This window comes from Triticum urartu, chromosome 3A (genome assembly GCF_056163025.1).
Source record: "Triticum urartu cultivar PI428250 chromosome 3A, HENAU_Tu73, whole genome shotgun sequence".
NCBI classification, from domain to species: domain Eukaryota; kingdom Viridiplantae; phylum Streptophyta; class Magnoliopsida; order Poales; family Poaceae; genus Triticum; species Triticum urartu.
The window spans coordinates 703371001-703385586 of record NC_141875.1 but is presented as its reverse complement, the minus strand read 5'-3'; the positions used below and the strand labels follow the sequence as shown (position 1 = coordinate 703385586).

The 14586-nt window shown below is 47.1% G+C and overlaps 1 pseudogene; it reads left to right on the top strand.

Moving 5' to 3' along the window:
• The first annotated feature begins 3095 nt into the window (after window positions 1-3095).
• Window positions 3096-4445, top strand: LOC125549324 (putrescine hydroxycinnamoyltransferase 1-like; annotated as a pseudogene).
• The last annotated feature ends 10141 nt before the right edge of the window (window positions 4446-14586 follow it).

Below are 14586 nucleotides of genomic sequence, written 5' to 3'. Positions count from 1 at the left end.
CGCGGCGTCGGGCAACGGGGGAATGGGCACTCCCCCGGCGCTGAGTCTCCACCCCGTCGGCCCGGCGCGCATGTCCGGCGGCGCCGGGATGTTCGCCTGGAACAGGAGCCAGGACTCTTGTTCGCGGAGCGAACGGCGGCCGAAGCCGTTGGCCGCCGCCTCGTCTCCGGGGAAGCGTTCTGCCATGGCGACGGCGGGGCTGGGCGGGCTCGGGAGAGGTAGAGGGAGGGGCTGGGCGGCGGCGCTCGGGAGAGGTAGGGAGAGGGAGGGGCTGGACGGCGGCGAGGGGCGGGGCTGGTGTGGGCACAGGCGAGTGGAGGCCACCGGCTTTTATAGCCGCGCCACACCCGTGTGTACGCGTGCGAGGGAGGGGAGGCGTCGGCGCGCCGTCCTGTGACGCGCCGCCCGTGAGGAATCAATGGCAAGGCTGACCGGCAGCAGCCTTGCCATTGAATCCCCGCGGGAACCGAGGCCGTTGGGGGAAGACGAGGCGCCGAGTCGCTGACGCAGCTGACCCGCGGCTTTTTCGCGCCAAAACAGCTCGCCCCAGCGCCCCCGGGCGCCCCCCAGCGCGCCGGGTTCAGCCTGGGTCCGCCGGCGCTGTTTTCGGCCCAAGCCAGCGAAAATCGGACTCCTGGGGGCACGACTGGGCCGTTTTTTCAGCGCCGGCACGAAAAAATCGCCTGGGGAGGCCTTCCTATGGGCGCGACTGGAGATGCCCTAATACTCCACCTTACACGTATGTAACCCAGGCGAGTTGATCTAGTATAAAGTAATAAAATAGAACATTGAAATAGGCATGTTTGCATACAGTTGAGAGAATGACTCTTACCACGTGCGGTAAACGAAGTGATAACTAAGTCAATACAATTTTTGTCCTTAGTGAGGTACATCCAACTAAGATTTTTGTCTCTTGTTGTCATTAAGTACTCCCTCCGTCCGAAAATATTTGTTCTAGAAATAGTTGAAAATGAATATATCTATAACTAAAATAAATCTAGATATAATCATTTTTAGGACAAGTATTTCCGGATGAAGGAAATACCTTATAAAATGAGATCTACTCCAACTAATGCATACTGATGGTATCACGGTCTACATTGGACGGCCCATAACACTACAAACAACGTTCGACGTAGCCGAATAGGACTCATATAAGCTGTATCAGTTGAACGACTCCCCTTCACCGACGTAGACTCCGGTTTCATATATAAGACGGTGTTGGGATAGTCAATAGAACACATTAGACAACATACAGACAAAACGTTGGTACTTTACCTGTACATTGTATAGACTCCAACGCAAGTAGGATGTATGGTATTGTCTCCTCATTGAGAGCCCGAACCTGGATAAAACATTTTCTCAGTTACCATCATGCCAAGTAGTCTAGTTAGGATACTCTACCAAGGGATCTACCAGATTTAGCTCATACAGTGGTGGCCCATGCTTGTCCTATTAGGTGAACACTGCGGCTCGATGGAGTTCGCATTCACGCTCAGATCGGTTCTGGCGCGATCTTCGTACCAGGGCAGACATTTGTCTTCGGCATTGCTACCTTCGTCACCGACTTGCGGCCAGGTCGGCCAAGTCCAGAACTATGCCTCATGCCCGATCTTCAGAGATCGGACGGTCTTGATCAACATCAACTTCGATCTCCACCGAGATTATGGAAAATTTCGTCCATGGAGCTCGGGAGTTGAACATCAACATTGCTCTCGCGCGGCCGTCCTTGAGTATCTTTTCTCCGATCACTTCAGTGAAATTGTGCGGAATTAAGTTTTCAACAAAAAATGTAAAATTTCATGGCGATTCAATGGTGGGATCTCCGGCTACCTCCGAAAAAAGTGAGGCATTGTCGGATCTGGATGGAAATCCATGCAAGTTTGGAAGAAGGAGGCCAGAGGCCAACTCGGACATCATTTGTATGATCTAACTTCAAGATTATACATAATTGTCGTGGCTGAAATCCCTAAACATTTTAGCTTGATCTGACATTTAAAACTTTGGGTAACGCCCAATAAGTGCTTCAATTTGCATATATGTTTTATGCGCAAAAAAAATCTGATCTGATTTCATCTTGCAATATGAAAGAGTTATTGCAATTGTTCATTACAGCCTCACCATGCAGGGCGGAACATTCTTAACAAGGACACGATCTGATATATTATCAAAGCTAAACTTAGCAATCTGATGAGCCACCACATTGGCCAATCTATTAATCTTGGAGGCTTCAAAATTATTTATAAGCTTTCATATACTCATCGCTTCCTTCATCAAATCGACCAGAGAGGACCTGTCAAAAATTTCACCTGCAAGGGCGGCAGCCATAAAAGTGTTAGTCTCTAAATAATCAGATTGTGGAGAGTGATATCTATACAAATGTGTGTAAGGTAATGCAAGCCTGAAATTCTGCTTCCTCTACATTTGTATAAGAGCATCTCCAACAGGCGCATAAAAGTTTCACGCACTAAAATAGTTTTAGCGCGTGCATTACTGTAGCACTTTTAACGCGTCGGATCCAACATCGGTTTATCATATGGCCAAAAACGCGCGTCCAAAAAAACATGCAGTGCAAATTGTGAAGCACGCGCAATCTGGCACCCCAAATTTGCAGCTTCTGATAGTGCTTTTTAACGCGCGCCCAAACTTTTTTTGCGTGTGCACTATTTTACAGCTTCTATTGGAGCTGTCCGGCGCCCAAAAAATCCGAATTTTAGCGCGCGGAACAATTTTTATGCGCCTGTTGAAGATGCTCTAATGCCCAATAAAATCCCACGAGAAAATGATGACCTAAATTTCCAGACGAGTCCCTGGCCACCATCCCACCAACATTATGTCTTTCCTAATATTTTCTTTTGTGAAGGCTATAAAATGGAAATGGTAGCCGGCGAACGTTGGCCAGGGAGGATCTGCCAGCAACACCCCCCCCCCCCCCCCCCAACTGCCACGGGATCTGGATCCAACGGTGCCGTTTTTAATATCTTTTTTCACACTAAAATTAAACAAATGCCATGGCGATTTTGCAAAAAGGCCACCCAGGTTCTCAAAATGCACCTAAACTGCCATACGAGCGTTTGCAAATGCCACCTCCAGACATGTCTGTAAAAAGGGAGCGGGACAGCAAGAGTACTGCACACAAGACCTGAGCTCAGCAAAACGAAAATGGGTGTGGATCAAGAGGTGGAGGTGGTGAAATCGTGCATGGTGAAACCGAGCGAAGAGACGCCTAGCCATGGTCTCTGGCTCTCACTACTCGATCTCAAAATGGTGAGTAGAGGCCACACGCCGACCGACGACCGTACACTTCTACAGTTCCGACTCGGCCGGCGCCGTCGATAACTTCTTCGACGTGGCCAGGTTGAAGGCGGCGATGGCCAAGGCTCTCGTGGCCTTCTACCCTCTCGCCGGCCGTCTCAGCGTGGACGGCGACGGCCGGCCAGAGATCGACTGCGCCAGCCAGGGCGCGCTATTCGTTGTCGCTCGTTCAGACCTCACCGTCGACGGCTTCGTGGACTTCCAACCGTCGCCGGAACTAAGGAGGCTCTTTGTTCCCCGCGTTGAGGACTCGCCTTCCATCATGTGCGCCATCCAGGTGACCTTCATGGGAACCACGCGGCCATCGACGCCGTAAGCGCTGTCCACTTCTTCCAGACGTGGTCTGCCTTCTCCAGGGACAGCGACGCGGCGGCGGCGGCGCTGGAGCTCCCATGCCACGACCGCACCCTCCTCCGCGCACGCTCCCCACCCGTCGTCCACCCCGACGCTCTCACCGTGTTCTGTCCGAAGCTACTGAGCCGAGCCGTCGGGGCTCGTGGTCAACCAGATCTTCGTCGTCTCCAAGGACCAGGTCGCCGCTCTCAAGCGTGCCTGCACCGGCGGTGGCGATGGCGGGCGCGTTAGCACGTTCTGCGCCGTGAGCGCCCACGTCTGGAGGTCCTTCTGCACCGCCCGCCGGCTGCCGACGGACGCCACGACGCGCCTCAGCTTCCCGACCAACATCCGGGGCGCCCTGAGGCCGCCGCTCCCGGCCCGCTACTTCGGGAACGGGATCATCGTCCTGGGCGCCGCTGGCAAGGTGCGGGACATCGAATCGGAGGAGCTGGGCTCCGTTGCCCGCCGGATCAATGGCGCGATCCGCAGGATGGATGACGAGCTGGTGCGCTCGGCGATCGACTACTTGGAGATAAACGGCAGCAAGCAGCCCCCCAGCAGCATGCCGAAGACCGAGCTGAGGGTGATCAGCTGGCTGGGCATGCCGGTATATGACGCAGATTTCGCGTGGGAGAAGCCCCTCGTGATGCACCGTGCTGTTCAGCAGCGCGCAGGATTCGTCTACCTCATGGACGGTGTCAGCGGGATTGGCGGCGTGCGCATCCTCGTGTCTATATATGGAAGCTCCAATTCTCAACGACTTCCTGCGCCTGCTATATGCCACCTTCGTCTAGTTCTATGCTTTCAGAAGCCTCCGGTATCACTAATATCGTATGATTCCTATGCTTCCAAAGCCTTGCAAAATGCTAACTTCTGTTTTTTTTTCATTTTTGCCTTTGATGGTTGAGGGACCTTCATGCAATTTCTCTTATGGTTTGGGTTCTTTGTACTTCTTGTGAACTCCCATAAAATATTTGTATCCTTTTCATCGAAAACATAAAAGTTAATTGTAACTCGTATTAGTGATGTTGAAAGTTTGTCAAGAACTATTTGACATTGCTTCATCAGATATATGGACTTCAAATTTGCTAAGGAATGGGAAATCTTTGACTCAAACAGGGTTATAGTCGGTACAATCTTCATGAGCTACATAATCAAGGGCAGAATCCCAAACCATAGGAAATCGTTACTTCTTCAAAACTATATGCAGTGCAGTCCAATCCAGACTTTAGTACGGTAGCACCATTTGATCCGCAACACTCCGACCTCCTGCATTACCATCATTACGTCTCCAATGATAATGAGGAACATGACTGTATCTATCCTCTTTAATTACTCATAAATTGAACAAACAAGGGAAACTCTCCACCTCAGACGACTGGCCATATCAATCCATCAGACTAGCTTTGAGCCGTTGATTTTTGGTCACCACCCCACGGTCTCCAAGCCTCTTATTTTTGTTTTTCCATGCCCCCGTTAATCATGGCCATAATCAGCACATCCACCTGCCCATTCCCCCTAAACTATCCCTCCTCCCTTCGGTAACATACTTCTCCATGGCTGCCGCTAGTTGCATGCGTCTATCGTGGATCCATCCGCTGCTTCTCACCGCCGGTGTTAGTGCCGTTGTCGCAAATGAACACAAGCTAGAGTTGAGACCTACTGCCTGTGGTGTGTGAGTTATGCGGTGTTGGTGGTGGAGTTATGCGGCTTATCCCTGGATATGCATACAAGTTGTTGAGCAAGATTACATCTTGAAGAGGAAGGAAGAGATGAGAGATAAAGGGATAGATTACATGCGGTTCAAGAGAATCCCTAACTACCTCCTAGCTAACCTCCTGCCGAAGGGTGTAACGTGACAACGTGACATGATGTTTAACACCCTTCCTTAATCACAACTTGGACAAGTTAAATTACGTTTAAACTCTTCAAAGCTCCGTGTAGGTAACACTTTGGTGAAGCCATCTGCAAGCTGATCTTTTGAGTGAACAAACCGAATTTCCAATTGTTTGTTGGCAACAAGTTCTCTGATAAAATGGAAATCAATCTCAATATGTTTTGTTCTCGAATGGAAAACTGGATTAGCAGAGAGATATGTGGCACCAAGATTGTCACAGCACAAACATGGTGCTGGAATTCGTCTTATGCCAAGTTCTTTGAGAAGAGACTGAACCCATATGATCTCTGCAGTTACATTTGCTAATGTTTTATATTCTGCTTCTGTACTAGACATGGACACTGTAGCTTGTTTCTTTGCACACCAAGATACAAGGTTAGGTCCAAAGAAAGTTGCAAACCCACCTGTAGACCGTCTGTCATCCAGACATCCTGCTCAATCAGAGTCAGAAAAAGCACTGACTAAAGTGGATGAAGACTTGCTGAAAGTAAGACCAGTATTCAGAGTGTTTTTGATGTATCTGACTATACGCTTAGCTACAGCCCAATGAACTGTGGTGGGAGCATGAAGGAACTGGCATACTTTGTTAACAGCAAACGAAATATCAGGTCTTGTAAGAGTCAAGTATTGGAGTGCACCTACTAGACTTCTGTAGTTTGTGCTATCCTCTTGATTCAAAGGATCTCCTTCTATAAGAGACAACTTTTCTGAACTAGACAAGGGAGTGGGTGATGGTTGTTGGAAATATGCCCTAGAGGCAATAATAAATTGGTTATTATTATATTTCCTTGTTCATGATAATTGTGTATTATCCATGCTAGAATTGTATTGATAGGAAACTCAGATACATGTGTGGATACATAGACAACACCATGTCCCTAGTAAGCCTCTAGTTGACTAGCTCGTTGACCAATAGATGGTTGCGGTTTCCTGACCATGGACATTGGATGTCGTTGATAACGGGATCACATCATTAGGAGAATGATGTGATGGACAAGACCCAATCCTAAGCCTAGCACAAAGATCGTGTAGTTCATATGCTAAAGCTTTTCTAAATGTCAAGTATCATTTCCTTAGACCATGAGATTGTGCAACTCCCGGATACCGTAGGAATACTATGGGTGTGCCAAACGTCACAACGTAACTGGGTGGCTATAAAGGTACACTACAGATATCTCCGAAAGTGTCTGTTGGGTTGGCACGAATTGAGACTGGGATTTGTCACTCCGTGTAAACGGAGAGGTATCTCTGGGCCCACTCGGTAGGACATCATCATAATGTGCACAATGTGACCAAGGAGTTGATCACGTGATGATGTGTTACGGAACGAGTAAAGAGACTTGCCGGTAAAGAGATTGAACAAGGTATCGGGATACCGACGATCGAATCTCGGGCAAGTATCGTACCACTAGACAAAGGGAATTGTATATGGGATTGATCGAATCCTCGACATCGTGGTTCATCCGATGTGATCATCGTGGAACATGTGGGAACCAACATGGGTATCCAGATCCCGCTGTTGGTTATTAAGCGGAGAACATCTAGGTCATGTCTGCATGGTTCCCGAACCCGTAGGGTCTACACACTTAAGGTTCGATGACGCTAGGGTTATAAGGAATAGATATACGTGGTTACCGAATGTTGTTCGGAGTCCCGGATGATATCCCGGACGTCACGAGGAGTTCCGGAATGGTCCAGAGGTAAAGATTTATATATGGGAAGTCCTGTTTTGGTCACCGGAAAGGTTTCGGGTTTTATCGGTAACGTACCGGGACCACCGGGAGGGTCCCAGGGGTCCACCAAGTGGGGCCACAAGCCCCGGAGGGCTGCATGGGCCAAGTGTGGGAGGGGACCAGCCCCAGGTGGGCAGGTGCGCCCCCCCACAAGGGCCCAAGGCGCCTAAGGAGAGGAGGGGAGGAAAACCCTAAGGGCAGATGGGCCTTAGGGCCCATGCCTGGTGCGCCTCCCTCTCCCCCTCCCCTGGCCGCCCCACCAGATGGGATCTGAGCTGGCCGCCGCCCCTAGGGTGGAACCCTAGGTGGGGGCGCAGCCCCCTCCCTCTCTCCTATATATAGTTGAGGTCTTTGGGGCTGCCAACACATGAGTTTCTGACCTCTCCCTGGCGCAGCCCTACCTCTCTTTCTCCTCATATCTCGCGGTGCTTGGCGAAGCCTTGCTGGATCACCATGCTCCTCCACCACCACCACGCCGTTGTGCTGCTGCTGGATGGAGTCTTCCTCGACCTCTCCCTCTCTCCTTGCTGGATCAAGGCATGGGAGACGTCACCGGGCTGTACGTGTGTTGAACGCGGAGGTGCCGTCCGTTCAGCACTAGGATCTCCGGTGATTTGGATCACGACGAGTACGACTCCTTCAACCCCGTTCTCTTGAACGCTTCCGCTTAGCGATCTATAAGGGTATGTAGATGCACTCTCCTTCCCCTCATTGCTGGTTTCTCCATAGATAGATCTTGGTGACACGTAAGAAAATTTTGAATTTCTGCTACGTTCCCCAACAGTCGCATCATGAGCCAGGTTTATGCGTAGTTTCTATGCATGAGTAGAACACAAAGTAGTTGTGGGCGTTGATTTTGTTCAATATGCTTACCGTTACTAGTCCAATCTTGATTCGGCAGTATTGTGGGATGAAGCGGCCCGGACAGACCTTACACGTACTCTTACGTGAGACTGGTTCCACCGACTGACATGCACTAGTTGCATAAGGTGGTTAGCGGGTGTCTCTCTCCCACTTTAGTCGGATCGGATTCAATGAAAAGGGTCCTTATGAAGGGTAAATAGCAATTGGCATATCACGTTGTGGTTTTTGCGTAGGTAAGAAACGTTCTTGCTAGAAACCCATAGCAGCCACGTAAAACATGCAAACAACAATTAGAGGACGTCTAACTTGTTTTTGCAGGGTATGCTATGTGATGAGATATGGCCAAAGGATGTGATGAATGATATATGTGATGTATGAGATGATCATGTTCTTGTAATAGGAATCACGACTTGCATGTCGATGAGTATGACAGCCGGCAGGAGCCATAGGAGTTGTCTTAATTTATTTATGACCTGCGTGTCAACATAAACGTCATGTAATTACTTTACTTTATTGCTAACCGTTAGCTATAGTAGTAGACGTAATAGTTGGCGAGACAACTTCATGAAGACACGATGATGGAGATCATGGTGTCATGCCGGTGACGATGATGATCAAGGAGCCCCGAAGATGGAGATCAAAAGGAGCAATATGATATTGGCCATATCATGTCACTATTTGATTGCATGTGATGTTTATCATGTTTATACATCTTATTTGCTTAGAATGACGGTAGTAAATAAGATGATCCCTCATTAAAATTTCAAGAAAGTGTTCCCCCTAACTGTGCACCGTTGCGAAAGTTCGTCGTTTCGAAGCACCACGTGATGATCGGGTGTGATAGATTCTTACGTTCGAATACAACGGGTGTTGACGAGCCTAGCATGTACAGACATGGCCTCGAAACACATGCAAAACACTTAGGTTGACTTGACGAGCCTAGCATGTACAGACATGGCCTCGGAGCACAAGAGACCGAAAGGTCGAGCATGAGTCATATGGTAGATACGATCAACATGAAGATGTTCACAGATGTTGACTAGTCCGTCTCACGTGATGATCGGACACGGCCTAGTTGACTCGGATCATGTAATCACTTAGATGACTAGAGGGATGTCTATCTGAGTGGGAGTTCATAAGATGAACTTAATTATCCTGAACATAGTCAAAAGGTCTTCGCAAATTATGTCGTGGCTCGTGCTTCAGTTCTACTGTTTAGATATGTTCCTAGAGAAAATTTAGTTGAAAGTTGATAGTAGCAATTATGCGTACTAGGTCCGTAAACTGAGGATTGTCCTCATTGCTTCATAGAAGGCTTATGTCCTTAATGCACCGCTCAGTGTGCTGAACCTCGAACATCGTCTGTGGATGTTGCGAACATCTGACATACACATTTTGATAACTACGTGATAGTTCAGTTAAACGGTTTAGAATTGAGGCACCGAAGACGTTTTGAAACATCGCGAAACATATGAGATGTTTCGAGGGCTGAAATTGGGATTTCAGGCTCGTGCCCACGTCAAGAGGTATAAGACCTCCGACGATTTTCTTAGCCCACAAACTAAGGGAGAAAAGCTCAATTGTTGAGCTTGTGCTCAGATTGTCTGAGTACAACAATCATTTGAATCGAGTGGGAGTTGATCTTCCAGATGAGATAGTGACGTTTCTCCGAAGTCATTACCACCAAGCTGCTAGAGCTTCGTGATGAACTATAATATATCAGGGACATATATGATGATCCTTGAGATATTCGCGATGTTTGACACCATAAAAGTAGAAATCAAGAAGGAGCATCAATTGTTGATGGTTGGTGAAACCACTAGTTTCAAGAAGGGCAAGGGCAAAAAAAGGGATACTTCATGAAACGGCAATTCAGCTGCTGCTCTAGTGAAGAAACCCAAGGTTGAACCCAAACCCGAGACTAAGTGCTTCTGTAATAAGGGGAACAACCACTGGAGCAGAATTACCCTAGATACTTGGTAGATGAGAAGGCTGGCAAGGTCGATAGAAGTATATTGGATATACATTGTGTTAATGTGTACTTTACTAGTACTCCTAGTAGCACCATGGTATTAGATACCGGTTCGGTTGCTAAATGTTAGTGAACTCGAAATAAAAGGCTGCGGAGTGAAGGGAGACTAGCTAAAGGTGAGCTGGCAATATGTGTTGGAAGTTTTTCCAAGCTTGATGTGATCAAGCATCGCACGCTCCCTCTACCATCGAGATTGATGTTTGCGTTGAGCATAGACATGATTGGATTATGTCTATCACAATACGGTTATTCATTTAAGGAGAATAATGGTTACTCTGTTTATTTGAATAATACCTTCAATGGTCTTGCACCTAAAATGAATGGTTTGTTGAATCTCGATCATAGTGATACACATGTTCATGCCAAAAGATATAAGATAGTAATGATAGTACCACCTACTTGTGGCACTGCCACGTAAGTCATATCGGTATAAAACGCATGAAGAAGCTCCATGTTGATGGATCTTTGGGCTCACTCGTTTTGAAGAGTTTGAGACTGGCGAACCATGTCTATTGGTGTATATGCATGAAGAAACTCCATGCAAATGGACCGGTTGGACTCACTTGGTTTTGAATCACTTGAGACATGCAAATCATACCACATGGGCAAGATGACTGAAAGCCTCGTTTTCAGTAAAATGGAACTAGAAAGCAACTTGCTGGAAGTAATACATTTTGATGTGTGCAGTCCAATGAGTGCTGAGGCGTGCAGTGGATATCGTTATGTTCTTACTTCACAGATGATTTGAGTAGATGTTGAGTATATTTACTTGATGAATCACGAGTCTGAATTATTGAAAGGTTCAAGTAATTTCAGGGTGAAGTTGAAAGATCGTCGTGACAAGAGGATAAAAGATCTATGATATGATCATAGAGATGAATATCTGAATTACGAGTTTGGCACAGAATTAAGACATTGTGGAAATTGTTTCACAACTAATACAGCCTAGAACACCATAGTGTGATGGTGTGTCCGAACATCATAACTGCACCCTATTGGATATGATGCATACCATGATGTCTCTTATCGAATTACCACGATAGTTTATGGGTTAGGCATTAGAGACAACCACATTCACTTTAAATAGGGCACCATGTAATTCCGATGAGATGACACCGTATGAACTATGGTTTAGAGAAACCTAAGCTGTCATTTCTTAAAAGTTTGGGGCTGCGACGCTTATGTGAAAAAGTTTCAGGCTGATAAGCTTGAACCCAAAGCGGATAAATGCATCTTCATAGGACACCCAAAACAGTTGGGTATACCTCCTGTCTCAGATCCGAAAGCAATAAGGGATTGTTTCTAGAATCGGGTCCTTTCTCGAGGAAAAGTTTCTCTCGAAAGAATTGAGTGGGAGGATGGTGGAGACTTGATGAGGTTATTGAACCGTCTCTTTAACTAGTGTGTGGCAGGGCACAGGAAGTTGTTCCTGTGGCACCTACACCAATTGAAGTGGAAGCTTATGATAGTGATCATGAAACTTCAGATCAAGTCACTAACAAACCTCGTCGGATGACAAGGATGCGTACTACTTTAGAGTGGTACGTAATCCTGTCTTGGAAGTCATGTTGCTAGACAACAATGAACCTACGAGCTATGGAGAAGTGATGGTGGGCCCGGATTCTGATAAATGGCTCGGGGCCATAAAATCCGAGAGAGGATCCATGTATGAAAACAAAGTGTAGACTTTGGCAGAACGGCTCGATGGTCATAAGGCTGTTGAGTACAGATGGATTTTAAAAGGAAGACGGACAATGATGGTAAGTATCACCATTAAGAAAGCTCGACTTGTCGTTAAGATTTTTTCCGACAAGTTCAAGGACTTGACTATGATGAGGCTTTCTCACTCGTAGCGATGCTAAGAGTCTATTGGAATTATATTAGCGATTACTGCATTATTTATGAAATCTTGCAGATAGGATGTCAAAACATTGTTTCCTCGATGATTTTCTTGAGGAAAGGTTGTATGTGATACAACTGGAAGGTTTTGTCAAACCTGAAAGATGCTAATAAGTATGCAAAGCTCCAGCAATCCTTCTAAGGACTGGAGTAAGCATCTCAGAGTTGGAATGTATGCTTTGATGAGATGATCAAAGATTTTGGGTGTATACAAAGTTTATGAGAAACTTGTATTTCCAAAGAAGTGAGTGGGAGCACTATAGAATTTCTGATGAATATATGTTGTTGACATATTGTTGATCAGAAATGACGTAGAATTTCTGGAAAGCATATAGGGTTATTTGGAAAGTGTTTTTCAATGGAAAGCCTGGATTAAGCTACTTGAACATTGAGCATCAAGATCTATAAGAATAGATCAAAACGCTTAATGGTACTTTCAAATGAGCACATACCTTGACATGATCTTGAAGGTGTTCAAGAAGGATCAGTCAAAGAAGGAGTTCTTGCCTGAGTTGTAAGGTATGAAGTTAAGACTTAAAGCTCGACCACGGCAGAAGAAAGAGGAAGGACGAAGGTCGTCCCCTATGCTTTTGTCATAGGCTCTATACGGTATGCCATGCTGAGTACCGCACCTGATGTGTGCCTTGCCACATATCTGGCAAGAGGGTACAAAGGTAATCTAGGAGTAGATCACCAGATAGCGGTCTAAATTATCCTTAGAGGAATAAGGATATGTTTCTCGGTTATGGAGGTGATAAAGAGTTCGACGTAAAGAGTTACGTCGATGCAAGCTTAACACCTATCCGGATAGCTCTGAGTAGAGATACCGGATACGTATAATGGAATAGCTCCAAGTAGAACAGTTATTTGAAATGGCTCCAAATGTAGCGTAGTAGTTGCATCTACAAGATGACATAGAAATTTGCAAAGTACATACGGATCTGAATGTTGCAGACCCGTTGACTGAAACCTCTCTCACAAGCATAACATGATCAAACCCAGAACTCTTTGGGTGTTAGTCACATGGGGATGTGACCTTGAGTGTTAATCACATATCGTTGTGAACTGGATTATTGACTCTAGTGCAAGTGGGAGACTGTTGGAAATATGCCCTAGAGGAAATAATAAATTGGTTATTATTATATTTCCTTGTTCATGATAATCGTTTATTATCCATGCTAGAATTGTATTGATAGGAAACTCAGATACATGTGTGGATACATAGACAACACCATGTCCCTAGTAAGCCTCTAGTTGACTAGCTCGTTGATCAATAGATGGTTGCGCTTTCCTGACCATGGACATTGGATGTCGTTGATAACAGGATCACATCATTAGGAGAATGATGTGATGGACAAGACCCAATCCTAAGCCTAGCACAAAGATCGTGTAGTTCGTATGCTAAAGCTTTTCTAAATGTCAAGTATCATTTCCTTAGACCATGAGATTGTGCAACTCCCGGATACCGTAGGAATACTTTGGGTGTGCCAAACGTCACAACGTAACTGGGTGGCTATAAAGGTACACTACAGGTATCTCCGAAAGTGTCTGTTGGGTAGGCACGAATCGAGACTGGGATTTGTCACTCCGTGTAAACGGAGAGGTATCTCTGGGCCCACTTGGTAGGACATCATCATAATGTGCACAATGTGACCAAGGAGTTGATCACGGGATGATGTGTTACGGAACGAGTAAAGAGACTTGCCGGTAACGAGATTGAACAAGGTATCGGGATACCGACGATCGAATCTCGGGCAAGTATCGTACCACTAGACAAAGGGAATTGTATATGGGATTGATCGAATCCTCGACATCGTGGTTCATCCGATGTGATCATCGTGGAACATGTGGGAACCAACATGGGTATCCAGATCCCTCTGTTGGTTATTAACCGGAGAACATCTCGGTCATGTCTGCATGGTTCCCGAACCCATAGGGTCTACACACTTAAGGTTCGATGACGCTAGGGTTATAAGGAATAGATATACGTGGTTACTGAATGTTGTTCGGAGTCCCGGATGATATCCCGGACGTCACGAGGAGTTCCGGAATGGTCCGGAGGTAAATATTTATATATGGGAAGTCCTGTTTTGGTCACCGGAAAGGTTTCGGGTTTTATCGGTAACGTACCGGGACCACCGGGAGGGTCCCGGGGGTCCACCAAGTGGGGCCACAAGCCTCGGAGGGCTGCATGGGCGAAGTGTGGGAGGGGACCAGCCCCAGGTGGGCTGGTGCGCCCCCCCACGAGGGCCCAAGGCGCCTAAGGAGAGGAGGGGGGCAAACCCTAAGGGCAGATGGGCCTTAGGGCCCATGCCTGGTGCGCCTCCCTCTCCCCCTCCCCTGGCCGCCCCACCAGATGGGATCTGAGCTGGCCGCCGCCCCCTCCCTCTCCCCTATATATAGTTGAGGTCTTTGGGGCTGCCAACACATGAGTTTCTGACCTCTCCCTGGCGCAGCCCTACCTCTCTTTCTCCTCATATCTCGCGGTGCTTGGCGAAGCCCTGCTGGAT